This window comes from Dipodomys merriami, unplaced genomic scaffold (assembly GCF_024711535.1).
Source record: "Dipodomys merriami isolate MVZ:Mamm:240054 unplaced genomic scaffold, mDipMer1.0.p SCAF_6, whole genome shotgun sequence".
NCBI lineage: Eukaryota > Metazoa > Chordata > Mammalia > Rodentia > Heteromyidae > Dipodomys > Dipodomys merriami.
This window is the reverse complement of record NW_027206179.1, coordinates 29613768-29631266: the sequence shown is the minus strand read 5'-3', so window position 1 is coordinate 29631266 and position 17499 is coordinate 29613768. Positions and strand designations below refer to the sequence as shown.

At 34.8% G+C, this 17499-nt stretch overlaps 1 non-coding gene across 1 annotated transcript; it reads right to left on the bottom strand.

Annotated features, from left to right (window-relative positions):
* Positions 1-17352: 17352 nt before the first annotated feature.
* LOC138814385 (U4 spliceosomal RNA) lies at positions 17353-17492 on the bottom strand. Its single transcript, XR_011367966.1, has one exon. It is a non-coding gene; the product is annotated as a U4 spliceosomal RNA (small nuclear RNA).
* Between the last annotated feature and the right edge of the window lie 7 nt (positions 17493-17499).

The following is a 17499-nucleotide window of genomic DNA, read 5'->3' as shown; positions in this document are numbered from 1 at the left end:
TGTTTAAGAAAGGTGCTCTTAGCCGGGCGCTGGTGGCTCACGCCTGTAATCCTAGCTACTCAGGAGGCTGAGATCTGAGGATCGCGGTTCAAAGCCAGCCCGGGGAAGGAGAGACCGTGAGACTCCTATCTCCAATAAACCACCAGAAAACCGGAAGTGGCGCTGTAGCTCAAGTGGTAGAGTGCTCGCCTTGAGCTGAAGAACTGAGGGACAGCGCTCAGGCCCAGAGTTCAAGCCCCACGACCGACCAAAAAAAAAAAAAAAAAAAGAAAGGTGCTCTTGAAAACTCAATAGCAAAGGTTTCCCCCACACACACCCACACAAAGGTTGTATAAACCTGATCAAAAGATGAGGACAGAAGATTATTGAAGTAAGGTCCAAAGCTGTGCCATATTAAGTATCCAATCCATTCTTAAAAATGTGTTTCAAGGGCTGGGAAGGTGGATCAGTAGTAGAGCGCTTGCCTCGCATGCATGAGGCCCTGGGTTTGATTCCTCAGCACCACAGAAGCAGAAATAGCTGGAAGTGGCCCTGTGGTTCAAGTGGTAGAGCGCTAGACTTGAGTTGAAGAGCTGAGGGACAGCAGCACCCAGGCCAAGAGTTCAGGCCCACGACCAATCAAAAAAAAAAAAAGTGTCTCAAATAGAAATGTAGTCTGAGAATCAGTTGCCTCTACTTTTAAGCATATATTTCATGTGAGTTGAAATACCAGATTAAATACATACAAGTGCTGTAACACATTTATGTAACAAAAGAGATAATCATCAGTCTAACCTCATAAAAACTTACACATACATAACCCTACACAATGTTTTTAGGTGAGGGGGCAAATAGTAAGGAATATGGGAGAGTGAGCTTTGCTTATTTCTAGAAAGAAGTATTTAAGTTTCTCTATGTTCTCTAGTTTTCTTGGTTGAGGTTGCATTAAATAAGAAACTGTTCCAGTTCTACTGCTTTATAGAGTCATTTTTATAAATTAAAATTTCTTTTGCAAAACAGACTAACTCAAGGAAATCATTTCTTCAAATCATTTTTAATTAATTACTTATTGCATAAAGCTATATGCCCTTATTTTGTCTCCAAATTGATTTCTTATGAACTAAAAGACTAATGGAGACCTAGGTCACATACTTTCCTAAAGAAACCCATAGCAGGTATTATTAGCATACATTAGTGATGTTTTTATCCAGTTATTTCTAGTAAATAAATAGATTTAAGCAGTGATATATAAATTAAATATTTTAAATGAAAAATGTCCATACTAAAAGCATTTCTTAGAACATAATCTGTAAGCAATTTTTCCTCATTGCTGTAAGTTTTTCTCAACAAATATTGAAATGTGGTTTTCAATCCTTTCCTGTATTTAAATATTTGTTTATATTAGCTTCTGCTAGTTTGCATGAGTGTTGAACAGACTGACTGAAAGTTGCATTAAAGGCCCTAATTAAATGATAGTAAATTAATTGGACTAATATTTACAGTTAAAGGACATTTTTAAATAGCTTATATCAAAATAAACAAATTATACTTTGTTTTGAAAAGATAAATACAGGTAACTTGAATATGTACATTCTTTAATATATGTATACAATTTTATAATGCTGAATGTCAGAAGAAATTTCTACCATCAGGTTTTTTTCCTATAAGATGTTGGTTTTCTTTATCATTTAAAATCATGTTTATAATAATTTAAATGAAAATAAAAATCCAGCCTATGTTTTATAAGATACATGAACTTAAGGCAGGATTGCAATAAAAATTTTAATAATAAAACACAAGGATGTCCAAGATCTGATCCAAAATATTTTACCTATTTGTGTCTCACATTACATATCTCTAGATACATTTAAAATGTAGTTAAGAATCTTGACATTGAGAGAAATAGAAACAGTGAGAGAGAAATAGAGAGGTTGAGATTAGGAGGCTAGAGGGAGAAGGTAAAGGAAATGAGAAAAGGAAGAGGAGGATAATGATGAGGTGTTCTGCCTTAATCATACCTTCAGTGTATCAAAAATGCTTCTCAATTGAGAGGTAAATTCCAAAGAATAAGACAGAAGAGGATATGAAGATAAAAATAGAAATATGAATATTACATGGACATTTGTGAAGGACACATTGACGAATACACTAAAAATAAAAATATTTTAAAATAGAGTATAACTATATTTATAACCTATGAGAACCTAAAAAAATTAATTAAATCAAAGCTCAACTAACATTGAATTGATACCTAAATACATACTACATTTACCAGTATAGAGGAGTGTGGTGACACAGAATTTGACAGGGAATTCCATTATGTGCACAGATAATGAGTATGCAGAAATATAGTGCAGCAGATAACATCAGAGAAGGGTGGTTCCGTTGACACTTTTCAAGATTCCTCTGATTTAAGTAGGAGTTAATGCAGTATAGATTAGTACACAGTTCCACACAGACAAGAAGTATTGTTGATATTTAAATGCTGTCAAAGAAACACAAAGTACAAATTATTGAGAGCTAGTATTGAAAAATAGAAAAAATGCTTATAGTGCAAAGATCATAAAACCAGAAATTAGAATATGTTAGTTGAATGAATTGAGATAATAGATCCAACAGAAATCAGAGGCTGGGTTAAGAATGAGTCTGAACTTGAAGTTACATGGTATACCTTGGAAAAGCAAAATATAGAACACTTGCATTAAACAATATTCCCTTCTCTTCATTAAGTTATGACTTAATTATGAAGCCTGTCACTAAATATTCCACTTGATTTTGATTTGAAGACCTAGTTTCTATTCTATTAATTAATTCAATATTGTACGGAGAGAATTAAAATTCATCTTGTGGGCATTCTACACATAAGGAATAAAACAGTAAATTGGAACAGAAGAAATACAACAAACACTAAACTTTTTAAACATGTAATGTAAGAAACCATTATAGTATTATGATATAATATTTAAATATAACAGCATATAAGTATTGAGAATGGTAGACAACATTTAATTCTGAATATTCTCATAGGGAACAATGAAGCCTTCATTGTTCTTTTGCTGTCAATAATCTTGTACCATACTATATTCCAAGACACACCCTAGATACATATTGTCTCTTCAGAAGAAAACTAATCAATTGTGCTGAAAAGCAAAAAGAATGGCCTAGGCTTTATGCAAGAGAAGAGCTGTGACTAATAACATGTTAACAGTATGACTCAGATCTGGAATAAACCTGTTAGTGATATCAGCAAGAAACACTCAGCATAAACCATACCAGAATGAAAGATGCAGAAAGAGAGAAAGAACTGTTGAGAGACATTGGCTGTGATTGATAAAAGGGAACTCTAATATACTGCTGGTGGGAATGTAAACTTGTTCAACAACTCTGTAAAGCAATGTGGAGGTTCTTCAAAAATTTAAACACAGAATTAACCTGCGAATTTATATATAGAATATGTTATATATAAATCAGAATTTATACAAAGGATAACAAACCAGGATATAGGATAAAATAGGAAAGTGTTCATGTCCTTATTATCACTTAAAACTACTTCCTACTCAAAGTTGACATCCTTTATTCTCATAGAAAATTTTCAGGTACAAAGTGACCTTGTATAAGCAGAATGTATTGAAAAGACATACATTATATTTTTAACAGAAAGTTTATAGTAAATCCAGGAATTCATATATATATATATATATATATATATATATATATATATATATATATATATCTTTCCTATGATCACTCAGATAAAAGAACAAGAAGGAAATATATTGAAACTGCATAGTCTGTTTTCAATTTGCCCTGTAGCTTGGCTTTTGTCCCCTCTACTTTAAAAAAGTATTTTGAAACACATATTTTTTCCATATTTAATGGTGAATTGTTCTATGTCTCATATTTCTATCGCTTCACTTCCTCTTTTTTAGATATATGTAACTTAATAAAGTTTGCACAACCTTTTGACTCAGTGTTTTATTTCCATGCCTCAGGTTGTCAATTCTGCCACATTTTCTCCCACACATCTTACTATAAAACTCTAGCTCCTTCAGAATAGCATTGCCAAAAAGAAATAATACCACAAGCTGTGCAATTTAAGTTGTGCAATATTTCAAAATAATCCAAATCAAATAAAAGTATGATATTAAAATAAATCAGCTATTTCTTCTAATGCAGTTACAAATGGTGCTGCTAAAGTCTAAGAAACCACAACTAGAAGAAAAATATAGGCCTTCCATATATTAATTGTATGTTTGTACATTGTATTAATATTTGAGTTTACATATGAATGTCTGGTTTAGGACACAACCTTTGTAAGAGTTGAAACAGAATATAAAAGATGAGTATATGGTTATTTCTAGGTGTCAACATAATAGCATAAAATAATTTGGATATACACAGAGAAGCAATATGTTGGGGTAGGTCTGTGTGAAAGATTTCAAAGAAATTGGTGTTGAGATCAGTTGAATACATTCCAGGGGCTTAGGATCACCTAATGTGGTGATGACCACCTCAGAGTACCCAATTAGGGCATTTTACATTGGAGCCTTCATAACTGAAAGATATCGCCATCCCTGGTATCTCGCAACAATGGAGTGTGACTTTTGCCAACTTGGAGAGCAATTAAGTATACAGCTCCAACCTGTGAGGTCCTAATGCCTTGGGGCTCCCTCTAGAATGTCCAAATGGCAGTAATAAAGAACATTCTCAGGCCTTAAAATGTAATACTGCTTACCTTATTGAGTTTTGGATTTACTTGGAAGTCATCACTCATTTTTTTCCCCTTTTTATAAGGTAATACCTATTTCAGGACTATCCACCACACTTGTAAGATTATAACGTGGCTTCACAAGTGCACAACTAAAATGAAATTTACCTCATGTGAGTTGTATCTTAAATCTCATGTGTCTCTGATTTAGATGCTATGTACACACTAGACTTTTAAATTGATTCTGGGAGCTAATGGGACTGAGTAAATTCAAATTACATTTGAGAAAGATATAAAGTTTGGGAAAGGAAGGGGTAGAATGCAAAGATTTTGTGTCCATGCACATCTCCTGTGTCCAACTTTTCAATGTGATGGTTTTAAATGTTGAAGAACTTTTGAGAGGTGAAGTCTTAACAATGGGATTAATCCTACTCAGGAATGGGATTAATAAAATTATGAAAGTGCTCAGAGGGAACATGTTCATTCTGAAGAAGAAAGTGCCAGCTATGAAATGAAGAGGCCACCACACACAACAGAACTTTTAGAATTTTGATGTTGATTTCTCAACATCTGGAGTTACAAGCAATAATTCTCCTGTAAAATTTCAATCTAATATTTTATAAAAGGCCAAGACAGTAAGATTTAGTGTGGTAGTGGTGGTGGGCTTAGAGAATTATTGTCTTTGCTCTGCTATAGGCAAATTAGAGAAACGACTTATGGTATGCTGTTCCAAAGAGTTGAAATAAATACTGGGAGGAACTCCTAACGAGAAATCAATAGAAACAGATGGTAGAGTGGAAGTCTAGAAATATTGCTTATAGGATAAATATGAGGAAAGGCGAAAATGGAAATAGAAATTAGTACAGAAAGTATTCACTTTTTAGGGTGGTAGCAATAAATACAAAAAAAAGCCTTTCCCTTTGATAATATTAAAAAGCAGATAAAATCCAAACTTGCTGTACAACACAGGATGAAAAGAACACCTTTAGATTTTGAAACATCAATGATACTAACCAAGAACAAACCCCAAAGACGATCCTACCTCCATGCATTATTTATGAATTCAAAATGGCCTTGCATTAGTTCCATCCCCAGACAGATTTTAATTATTTTGTTTAGAAAAATCAACTTTTATACCTAGATAAAATGTTTATACTTTTCTATAAAAATGCATTAATTATGAACCTGTGGGTGAGTGATAAGCAGTTTTATAAAATACTATTTTAAAATGTATACAAATTTAACATTCTAAAATATATGTCAAAATAACATGTAGTTCCTTGTCACTTTCAATGTTAATTGTCTGCTGAATTTAAAAATCTAAGGGAATCAGAAAAGAAACAAATGAACAACATATATTAAGCATATACAGTATTTAAGACAAAGTAGTTTTCAAATCTAGTATTTTTGTGTTTACTTATTTGTTGAAAGCATTGGGTTTATTTCAAAGTGTCATGCTTGTGAAGGAAGCCCTATTTAGCTATGTTGGACAGCATCCCAGTCCTGTTTGCTTTATTTATGCTACGAGATAGTATCAAATATTTTCTTTAGAGCTATTCTCAGTTTCAATTCTCATACCTATGTCCTCCAGTGTAGTTAATTAAGATCAAATGTATGCTCTCCATTTTGCATCTTGTCTGGAAGGGAATCTGGATAATCCTGCCCTATCTGGCCTTGAACTGAGATCCTCTCTTTATCTGCCTTTCACATGGCTGGCAGCATAAATGTGTGCCAACATAGTAGGTACTATTTTTTTCTAAAATTAATTTATTAGGCTGAAGATATAGATCATTAGCTTTGAAGCCTTAGGCCTTGAGTTCAAACCCAATTACAGCTGAATAAACACATAAACAATTAAAATACTTGATGACTCTTTTAGAAAAATTGTGAATTTATTTCCATCATATATTTCATAATGCAATCGTTTTTAATTTATCTTCATGTTTCTTAGCCAGGAAATATTCATCAACAAGTAAATATGCTGTAAATGTTACTCATCTACTTAGAGCTTCTTAGGATATCCTGTAATAGTGTCAAGTGAGATTACCAGACAGATCATTTTCCCTTTACTCAGGTCAAGCTACTTAAATTAAATAAAAATGAAACATCTGTAGTATACTCCTCCTTTTTCCAGAAGTTGTATCTCAGAATTGAACTTTCTTCATTATCTCTCTTATTTTCTTTACATTTGTTGAAGTTATATCAAACTCACAGTTTTTAAACAGCTCAACCCTGCATAGTTTGATTCCATGGCTCTTTCAAACAAGTTGAAAAGCAGTTTGGATATAGTTGACTGTTAACATGTATTTTTGTTACATATTTTAACTCATTGTACTAAGAGTCAGAAATTTTCTACCATAAATTTGATGCCGAACTGTGAGGAAATCAGGTTTAGATGAAAGGCTACTAGATATATTATTCTTAGATACATTTAATAACAACATCCAATCCCTTTTCTTCCATATTACTGAAATTCAAGGTCTGTTTTTAATCTGCTATTTTGTCCCTAAGTTTCTAAAAGTGAAAAACAAACTAATGTTCAAGAGACAGCATTGAAGCCACTGTACATTCAAGCAGGAAACAAAATTTACTAAGGGTGGTTACTAGGCAACTATAAAATGAATATGAAGAGATTGTTATATTATCAGATTTCATTTATTCACAGTATAGTAGAAACTCTCAATGGAATATTTTAGTCAATCTGCTTATTTTACCAGCACATTTCTATTTCCTTCATATGCTCCTGAGATTAGTTGGATCAAAATATGGAGGTTTCTCTTGTAAATTATGGGGACTGGTACTTAGACCACCAAACAAGTCAAAAATCTCTGTTACATAGATTTTTGCTAACTTACATATATCTTCCTACAGGTATTGTCATCTCTAGATTTCATCTAATATCTAATTCAATGAAAATATTATATGAGCAGTTGACTGATCTGCATTTATACTGGTTTGTAACATACTTTTGCATATATATACACATATATGTATATATATATATATATATATATATATATATATATATATATATTACCTGGATGGTTAGACTCACAGATGTAGATTTGTATTTAAAGACATCTCCATTGGGTAGCTGTGTAGACTTTTGAATGATATTTCTAGTGATTCAAATTCTGATTTGGGGAACTTTATAATTTCTTTCTTTTTTTTTTTTTTTGTCTGACGTGGGGCTTGAACTCTGGGCCTGGGCGCTGTCCCTCAGCTCTTCAGCTCAAGGCCAGCGCTCTACCACTTGAGCTACAGTGCCACTTCCGGTTTTCTAGTGGTTTATTGGAGATAAGAGTCTCACGGTCTCTCCTGCCCGGGCTGGCTTTGAACTGCGATCCTCAGATCTCAGCCTCCTGAGTAGCTAGGATTAGAGGCGTGAGCCACCAGCGCCCGGCTATGAGTTAATCAGACATGACCTTGCATTTTATTAACCTCAAGTCCATAATAAAATTTTCTGTAGTGATTTATACTTTTTCATTAGTCTCCTCGACTTAAGATCAATCTCTCTAGTATTCAGCTTCCAAGGTCTTCTCTTAACATAGAGACCAGCAAGTGTGCTTAGATTGAAATTTCCAGCCAGCCTCATAAGAGAGATGGGGGTACAATTTAGGTTGATGCTGCTCAGCATCTATGTTGATTAGTCCATCCCAAGAATGTGGAAAGGATTTATACAGTATGCACTTAGGTTACAGACATGTGATCAGCCAGTAAGATCTGAAGAGAAGGTACTTCCATTACTGCAGCTCAGAAGCTTGTAAAAATGAATCTAAGTCTTCTATTTTCTTGCTTGGACCCAATAGCCAATCCTAAACTTTGTTTTACAATAGTCATATCAAAAGACAAATCTGAAGAAGTGTTGTCCTTGAGAAAAATACAGAAATATCTTCTTCCAATCTCCCTGGAAATGTGTGAGTGATAGCTGAATTTCTGATTTGTTGAACCACTGAAACTTTAAGGTTAACTGAAGGAAAGGTTAAATATATGAAATCAATTGCTCATATTAATTTTGCACTGAATAAATACAATTTGAGAGTAAAAGAAGAAGATGCAGGGGCTGGGAAGGTGGCTCAGTGGTAGAATGCTTGTCTTGCATGCATGAGGCCCTGGGTTCGATTCCTCAGCATCATATAAGCAGAAATATGTTGGAAGTGGAGTTGTGGCTAAATTGGTGGAGTACTAGCCTTGAGCTGAAGAGCTGAGGGCAGCACCCAGGCCCAGAGCCTAACAACCAAAAACAAAAACAAAAGAAGAAGATGAAATGTGCAATGTTATCTATGTTACATATTACAGAGAGAATAATCCTGTACTTTTATATTTCCTAAGTGTAAATATAATCAATTGAAATTGTAGTTGTACATTCTTAATCACACTATTTTAAAATATATTTGAAAGTCTGTAGTACCATCACAAACACTATTAACACAGTTCAGGTGTCTACAAAGATAAGAATAATATAAAACATTAAAGGAAAACAAATGGAAACATCTGGTGCATTTAAGTTTCAGACAGACTTTCTGCAGAAGTATGAGCTTCTGATGAGATGAATACATTTTGCCTTAGTATATTCAAACTTTACTGGCCAATTTCAGGGAGGAATTCTTTTCTTTTCTTTCTTTTTTTTTTTTTTTTTTGTCTGTCGTGGGGCTTGAACTCTGGACTTGGGTGCTGTCCCTCAGCTCTTCAGCTAAAGGCAAACACTCTACGGCTTGAACCACAGTGCCACTTCCAGTTTAGTCTCACAGATTTTTCTGCCTGGGCTGGCTTTGAACCATGATCCTCAGATATCAGCCTCCTGATTATCAAGGATTACACTCATGGTAAATGTTTATATTGTTCATATTCTCTTTTCCAGGATTGCTCTGGGACAAGAACTTCAGATATCTGTTTCAGATTTTTAAGCTGAATTTCCCAATGTTCCCAGCATCGTCGGAGTTTGTGCTTATCAAATCACTTTACTTGGTATAACTTCGCTGGTACTTTCTTCCCTGAATGAAGGTTTGTTTTAGCAAGCTTGATTTGTTATAATGAAACACCATGAATTGGCTGGCATATAAATAAAAAAGAATATTTTTTCTCACTTTTGGAAGCTACAAATCTGAAATCAGTGAGGTACTATGGTCGAATTGACTTAAAACCATCTTCCAAGTTACTGTTGTCTGACTTCTAACATCCTAATCATCAAGAAAAAAAGTTTGTCTCTTTCCAATCTCCTCCTCTTCTTCCTCCTGATATGTGAGTTCAACTCAAATAGACTTGAGTGACCTTTATAAAAGTGATTGAAAACAGTAAATAAAATTGCACTGTATGTGAGATTTTCTTAAACATAATTGCTAGTTTTAACCCTGCATTGACAGAGTGGTTACACCCTTTACATGTCATAATTAGTGTCTGAAGTTTAGTTGATATGTTGTTTCCCTGTGTCTCTAATAAGAGAACATTTGAAATCTAAATTCTCCTTCTGAATAAAAATTATTATTATCAAATATATTATCAGGAAGGAAAGATTCACAGTATTTCTTTGGATTCAAACTTATTTCAATACAAATTCTATCACTCTCATCCATTTGCTAATGTGTAATAAAACGAGAAATGTTGTAAGTCATTTGTACTTTAAAAAAGTGATATTGACTATGTTACAGATTCTGTAATTTATGATCATTGTCTTTATACAAGCCCATATATGATATCTTTTAAATGAAAAGTCCAAGTTCAAAATATGTGCTCTTTAAAAAAATAATATAGTTTTTTTTATCTGTCATGAGAATAATTCGTCCATATCATCTATAAGACATGAAAAATTTGAATGTCAAATTTAAAATGTTGAAAGTTGGGAAGTTTAAAAACTTCTATTATCTTTTGTGCTTTTACCAGCCTTAGCATGTAATGGTGCTTTTTGATGGTGGAGGAAGAGAACGAGGGTGGAGGAGGGGAAGAAAAGGGGTGGATGGGAGGTGAAGGACAAAATTTATCATGAAAAAAATATCTTACCAAACAAGATGAAAACATCAAATGAATTTTTTCTCCAATAATCTTTCCATCAAGAAATAAGAGAGTATAACACATATTTAGGTTTTCCAGAAAGAAAGGCTACCATGTGCTTGCTAATTGTCTTTTTCTAGAGAGAAAGTAAAGTTTCTCCTATCCGGAAGGAAGGTTGCTTTTTATCACTGGTTGAATGGTACTCTGGAATTTAGGGTTCTGCCACCCAAGAGGTTAGAAATGAGGACACAAATCCTTCTTCATCATTACTTTTAGTTTTTAGTAGTATTTAAGATAATCTAGGGCTGGGAAGGTGGCTCAGTGGTAGAGCACTTGCCTTGCATGCATGAAGCCCTGGGTTCGATTCCTCAGCACCACATAAGCAGACAAAAAAGCCAGAAGTGGCACTGTGGCTCAACTGGTAGAGTGCTAGCCTTGAGCTGAAGAGCTGAGGGACAGTGCCCAGGCCCAGAGTTCAGGCCCCATGACCAGACGCCCCCCCCTCCAAAAAAAAAAAAAAGATAATCCAGGTGGTTAGCCTGGTAAAAGCCTTCCAAAAAATCTACATGGAAGGAAAAAGAATATTTCCTTGTCCCTTAGAACATGTAGAACACTTAGAAAAGTGACAACTTTTCTAAAATAATTGCTCTACATAAAAATTATATAGGGCATGTGGAGTCAGGAAAGAGGCTGTCTGAAGTTAAAGCAACAAGAGGAAACATTCTGTTCTTTGTGATCATGAACTTGGCAGTAGTGTAAACTAACAATTATGATTGATAAATTGATAAAGCAAATACAAGGAACTTCTATCTCACTTGTAATACATGGTCAAATCCCAAGAGTCTTCAAGATTTGAAAAAATGATAAAAACACAAATTTAAGATTCTGGAAGCAAAAAGCAAGTGTCATTCTGAGTCTCGCATGTCGTGTCTCAACTGGACCAATTTCCTGGACAGTCAGCTTGGATTTGTATAGGAGTGAAAGTAGAGCTTACAGTACGCACTAAACTATCCATCTAAATCATTGTGTGATGTTTGTTCTGGTCTCATTAGAACACCAAGCCCCATACATGAGGAGTTCAGAGGGCATTAAGGACATTAAAGAGCCTGGAACTACAGAAGTCCTTCAGCACAATAGGATTCTGTGGGTCTTATTTTGCAGGGAACAGAAGAATGGAGACCACTGAATATAATCAAAGTAATGACATCCATCTGTGCTTGTAGAGATGGCAATCTACATGGAAAAACTATGTCAAATAAATAACAAAAGACATGTTGCTTGGCTGCAGGTATTAATTCCAGTGCTTGCAGTCACTGACTCTGGAAAAATTGGAATGTAAATGTATCTTGCACTCTTTGATCTAGAAAAGAGTGCCGGGATGATGGCTACTTGTGAAAAATAAGTTTACAGCAAGTAAAATTGGTGACTACATTGGGTAAAACTTTATTTAATTCACTAAACTACAAAGAGAGAAGGGACATATGGCCTCCAAGTAATTAGATGAGAAATTAGAGAGCTGTGGATTTTAAACATGTGAAGGTTAAGGTCAAATCTTGTTCTAGAGTTCTGTTATCTGATCTGCATGTCTTTATGACATTACATGGACTATACAAATGTAATTACAAAAGCAGACAATATTACATGTACATTGTTTTCAAGTACATACATGTCTTGTTACCACCATTGTGTGAAGGCCATGTGGAATATTGTCATGTCTTTGAAAGGTTTTACGTACTTTCAGAGGCTTCTACTACAGAACTGCTACAACCACAGAATTCACTTTTTTCCAACAGGGATGACAAAGAGTCTGACACACAGCAGATATGTAATAAAGCTATGTCTTCTCCTGTTCTTTAGGAAAATATGAGTTCTCCTATCACTAAATTTCTTCCAAAGTTTTGTACATTGTCAGCTCCCAAGATTTTATTAGGGAAGAAAATTTAAGTTCACTTTGAAACCGTTTGTGAAACTTTCTGCATAAGCAAAAGTAGAGCCACTTATATACTTGTTTAAAAGTCCACAGCCCATAGGAAGACCTGGCTGTGAATCTAGTTCTCACTCATGCTGCCAGAAGAAAATGAACTTCTGCCAAAGATGTCACTCAAAGCTACTGTAATTTCCTTATAAAACATCTGCCAAACATAGCTCACTCTCTCTCTCTCCCCTTATCACAACATGGAGAAAATGAAATTCCTACTATCAGTCTCATCTTGGTTAATTTCTGAATTTCAGGAAATTGTGTCTGTTTAGCTATTTGCTATCAGGACTAAATATAAGTTTGCCTGGGAACTGAATTGCAGAATAGCTCTCCATCCAAGGAGAGCGTGAACTATAAGAACCAATATAAGAAGTATTTCAACTCAAGTTCTAGTGCAGAGCTAAGACATAATTCTCTAGATTCAGCAAACTTTTACCAAACATAGCAGATTCACATATTTAGTGCACTAAAATAATTTTCTATGATATTGACATACTTCCCCAAAGTTTGGGATGTTATTTTGTAAGCTGAGATTACCTGAGAAAATATATTGGATAAAATAAAAATTGGGAAATCAAAAAAACTATTTGTACACTGCACAATTTTAATGTTACTTTCTTCAATTATTTGAATAACTATAGTGTATTTTCTGTTCATCTTTCTCAGAAGCCACACATTGTTTCTTATTCAGGGAATAAGGATATTATCATTAGCTTCACAGTTTCTGCAGTACATTAGATTGAAGATTCCAGATTTGTATCCAATCTGGCATGCCTATACCAAGCAGGAAGACTGTGCCACATTATCTGTGGCAACCTCCATTCTACAACACTTCATGTGGGATGCTTACTTCACCTGACGCAAAGTAGACAAAAAGATGATAAATAGAGCTCTGAAAAGAAAATAGGTCAGAGGAGACAAAGCATGCTGGCAAATAAGCATGTTTAATCCTTTTCTGCCACAAGTGAGAAAGTTAGGAAACAAAGACTTGTCATGTTTAGTGTTTCTGGGAAGTTCAAGATCAAGACACTGGCTCCGTTTGTTCTGGAGGCTGCTGTCTCTGATTCTAAGATGTTTTCCTGTTGCTGTGTATCTGCACAAGAGAGGACCACCACGGAAGGGGATTTCATTCATGCTAAGTGAAGAAGTGAAGCCTTCTTTGTACATTCTGACTTCCACTGCTCACTCACATAGAGAAGGAGCCCTCGGCCTAACCACTTCCTGAACACCTCACATTTTAATTCCACCTCATTGGCCATTAACTTTGAGCATCTGAATTCTGGGCAGGACACATTCAACCAACAGCAGGAAATATTAATAAATGCAGTAATATCAGCAACTTAAATTTTCTGTACACCCTAAAAGACCTAATCAATAGAATAACTATCTACTACACATATACAGTATTCATAGCTCTATTTACTGTAAATATATAGTGTGGCTGAGGTAAAGAAAAATATTCCTCATCCCTTTTGAATTTAAAGAGAAAAAATAATATTTAACCTTCAACTGTATTTTTACCTATAGAGAAATATGAAAAAAAGTGGTTTCTCAGGGGCTTTCTCTTTTGCTCTGTTTGTGTTTTTATTGTATCAGCACAGCCAGCTAACATAGCAGCCACACCAGAGATGGCGTCAGTCCTGTGTTTCCAAAATCTCCAAGCTTAATCATCTTACTTATGAAGAAAAATAGAAACAATTACATATCAAAGAAGGGATATAAATTTAACTCTGCTGCAAAATAGAACTTGTTACTGTGATTCTTAGTTTAACTAATGCCGATAGTTTAATTTTTATAATTCTGCCTCAAATGTTCTGTATCAGTGTCTGTTTCTTGTTTCTTTGTAATGCTTTCCAAGATACATAATAAAAATAGAAGCAAATGTGCATTTCTGAGGTTATATTTAATTCCCTTGAATAGTTTCATTTGGAAATATGAGAACAATAGGGATACATTAGCCAAATTCTCTATTATCTTAGACTATATATATATAAAACAAATAAAAGAGGAAACTAGTGAAAGTCTTCTCCTAACTTGAAGATATTCAATAATTTTATTGTTGGAAGCAGTACTGAAGGTTCCATAGCCAAATTGCATCTGTTTACAAGTAACAGTATTGCAGCGTGTTCTCTTATTTTATAACTGAAAAGTACCCCTGTTATTTCCAAACTTTTCTCTCCAGAAAGGGGTTGACATGAAAAATATGTCTTTCTGGTGTTTAAAGAATAGAAGATTTATAAAGTTTTTGATGTTCTACCTGGCAGTAAAACTAATTATCCAAGTACTCAAGGCATTTGTTTGGGGAATAAAGGGACTATATTTCATGGATGAGGTAGACATTTGCTACAGCTACCATTCTGATCCAAGTATTATTTATGCAGAATCTGGGAGATGGTCCACAAGATATTTTTTTTCTCTGAATACTGTTATTCTCTGCAACTTGACATATATTTGGATGTTAAAATGTTCCTTTGCCAAGTTTCTTTTTATCTCATATTTGTAAGTACAACATTATTTTATTTTTGCAAGTATTACAATTATTTTTTTTAATTGTATTTTATTTTATTTGAGAACATACTGTACAGAGGGGCTACAATTACATGGGCAGGATAATGCATACATTTCTTACCAAGCATTGCAGCCTCCTCCTTTGTTTACCCTTCACTTCCCTTCCCCGCCTCCCCCCTCCCCCCACCCAATTTTACCCCCCTATGGTTTCCCTTATTTGCAATATCTAGTATAGGTATGAGTCAAGCGGAAAAGGTCAGATAATGTGATGTTAGGAAAATGAACCCTTAAATATGTATTTTAATGTTTTCGTTTCTTTTATGCATGTGTTTCTAAAGTATTACAATTATTTTAAAGGACTAGTTTCTTCAATTTTGAAGAAAGGACACTATTTTAGTAACATTCCATCTATATATCAGTCCAATCGATATTCCTCTCACCTATACATCTTTTGATATTTTTGTTCCATTTAATTTGAGAGGGGAGTGGTGTTAGGATTTGAACTCTGGGCATCATAATTATTAGACTGAACTATACACTTGAGCAATATCTCTAGGTTTGAAATATTTTTGCCTCATTCCTAATTATGTTTGAGAATGCAAGCGCAGTATTTCACACACTTTACTTTCTATTTCATGATTAAATAAAGCAACCTTGTAGAAAAGGGAATGCTTAAGGTGTTTTTTTGGGGCGTGAACTCTGGGCTTGGGCGCTGTCCCTCAGCTCTTCAGCTCAAGGCTAGCGCTCTACCACTTGAGCCACAGCGCCACTTCCTGTTTTTTCTTTTTGCTTATGTGGTGCTGAGGAATCAAACCCAGGGCCTTAGGCTTTCAAGGCAAGCACTCTACCACTGAGCCACCTTCCCAGCCCCACTTAAGGTTTTTATACTTACTTTTTCAAGTCAAAAATATTTATAAAGAAAGAGGCAGAACGACAAATGCTGGAGGGGTTGCCAAGAAAGAGGAACGCTATTACACTGCTGGTGGGAATGTACATTTATACCACCACTTTGGAGCAGTCTGGAGATACCTCAGAAAGCTAAATATAAACCTCCCCTATGACTGAGCTATACCACTCCTAGACATCTATCCTGAACAACAGGAACCAAGATATAAGGACACATGCACCTCCATGTTCTTTGCAGCACTGTTTTCAATAGCCAGGACATGGAAACAACCCAGATGACCACTACAGATGAATGGATCCAAACATTGTGGTATGTATATACAATGGAATATTATGCAGCTATTAGAAAGGACAAAATAATGGCATTCACAGTAAAACAGATGAAACTAGAAAAAATGTTGAGTGTGGTAAGCCAAGAACAAAGAGACAAACAGCACATGGTCTCCCTGGTAAGTGGATGTTCAATCCAAAATATAAGGAGATACGACAAAGTAAACGAGACTAGAGAAACAAAGAACCTCCACTCATCTGGTTGAATCATTACTAAATGACCCCTATGCTGCTGACCACATATATAGTGTACATGTGCACATTGGAGGGAAACTAGGAGGAGGACACAGAAACAGAGGGAAACAGGGGAAAACATACAACATCGGGACCCATCAACTGCACTGGACATTGGTCAAAATGAACTAAGCAACTCAATGGCAGCTATGGGAGGGAGGAAATGAGTGGGAAAGAGGGAACAGCTGACACTAAGTAAAAGGAAAGAAATGTACATATCACCAGATGTGGAAGAAATAACTGTATTGTCAAAGCTTATAAACTCATAAACTTTATAGGCCACAATAAAGACAGTTTGCCCCATGAAGGTTAGAATATATTTGTGACTTTAAATATGTATAACTATCCCACAATATTGTGAACTTTGTGAAATTTATGTAATCACTTAATCACAATGAACAATTGCTATTAAAAAAAAGAAAGAGGCACATCTATAGTCCACACTACTTAGTAGGCAAGGATTGGGGGAATCAGAATTCCATGTCAGCACAAACAAGTCAGGGAAAACTCACTTCAACTAATCAACAGCATACTATGAGCCATCCCTGTAGATCCAGCCAGGAGAATATTATAGCTAGGAGAATCACCGTTCAAAGATAGCACTGAGCAGAAGAAAAAAGAAAAAAGAACTCTAGAAGTTATATGTTATATAATAATAATTCAAAAGGACTGGAAGAGTGGCGCGAGTACTATTGTGCCTGCCTAGCAAGCTCAAGCACCATCATACAACAAAAATACAAGGATAATGATTATTTTAATACATACAACCATAGATATATGTGCACGTCTTTCTTTTTCAATTAGCAATAATCGCGCCTCGGATAAACCTCATTGGCTATGATACTGCCACTGTGCAAAGCTACATCTT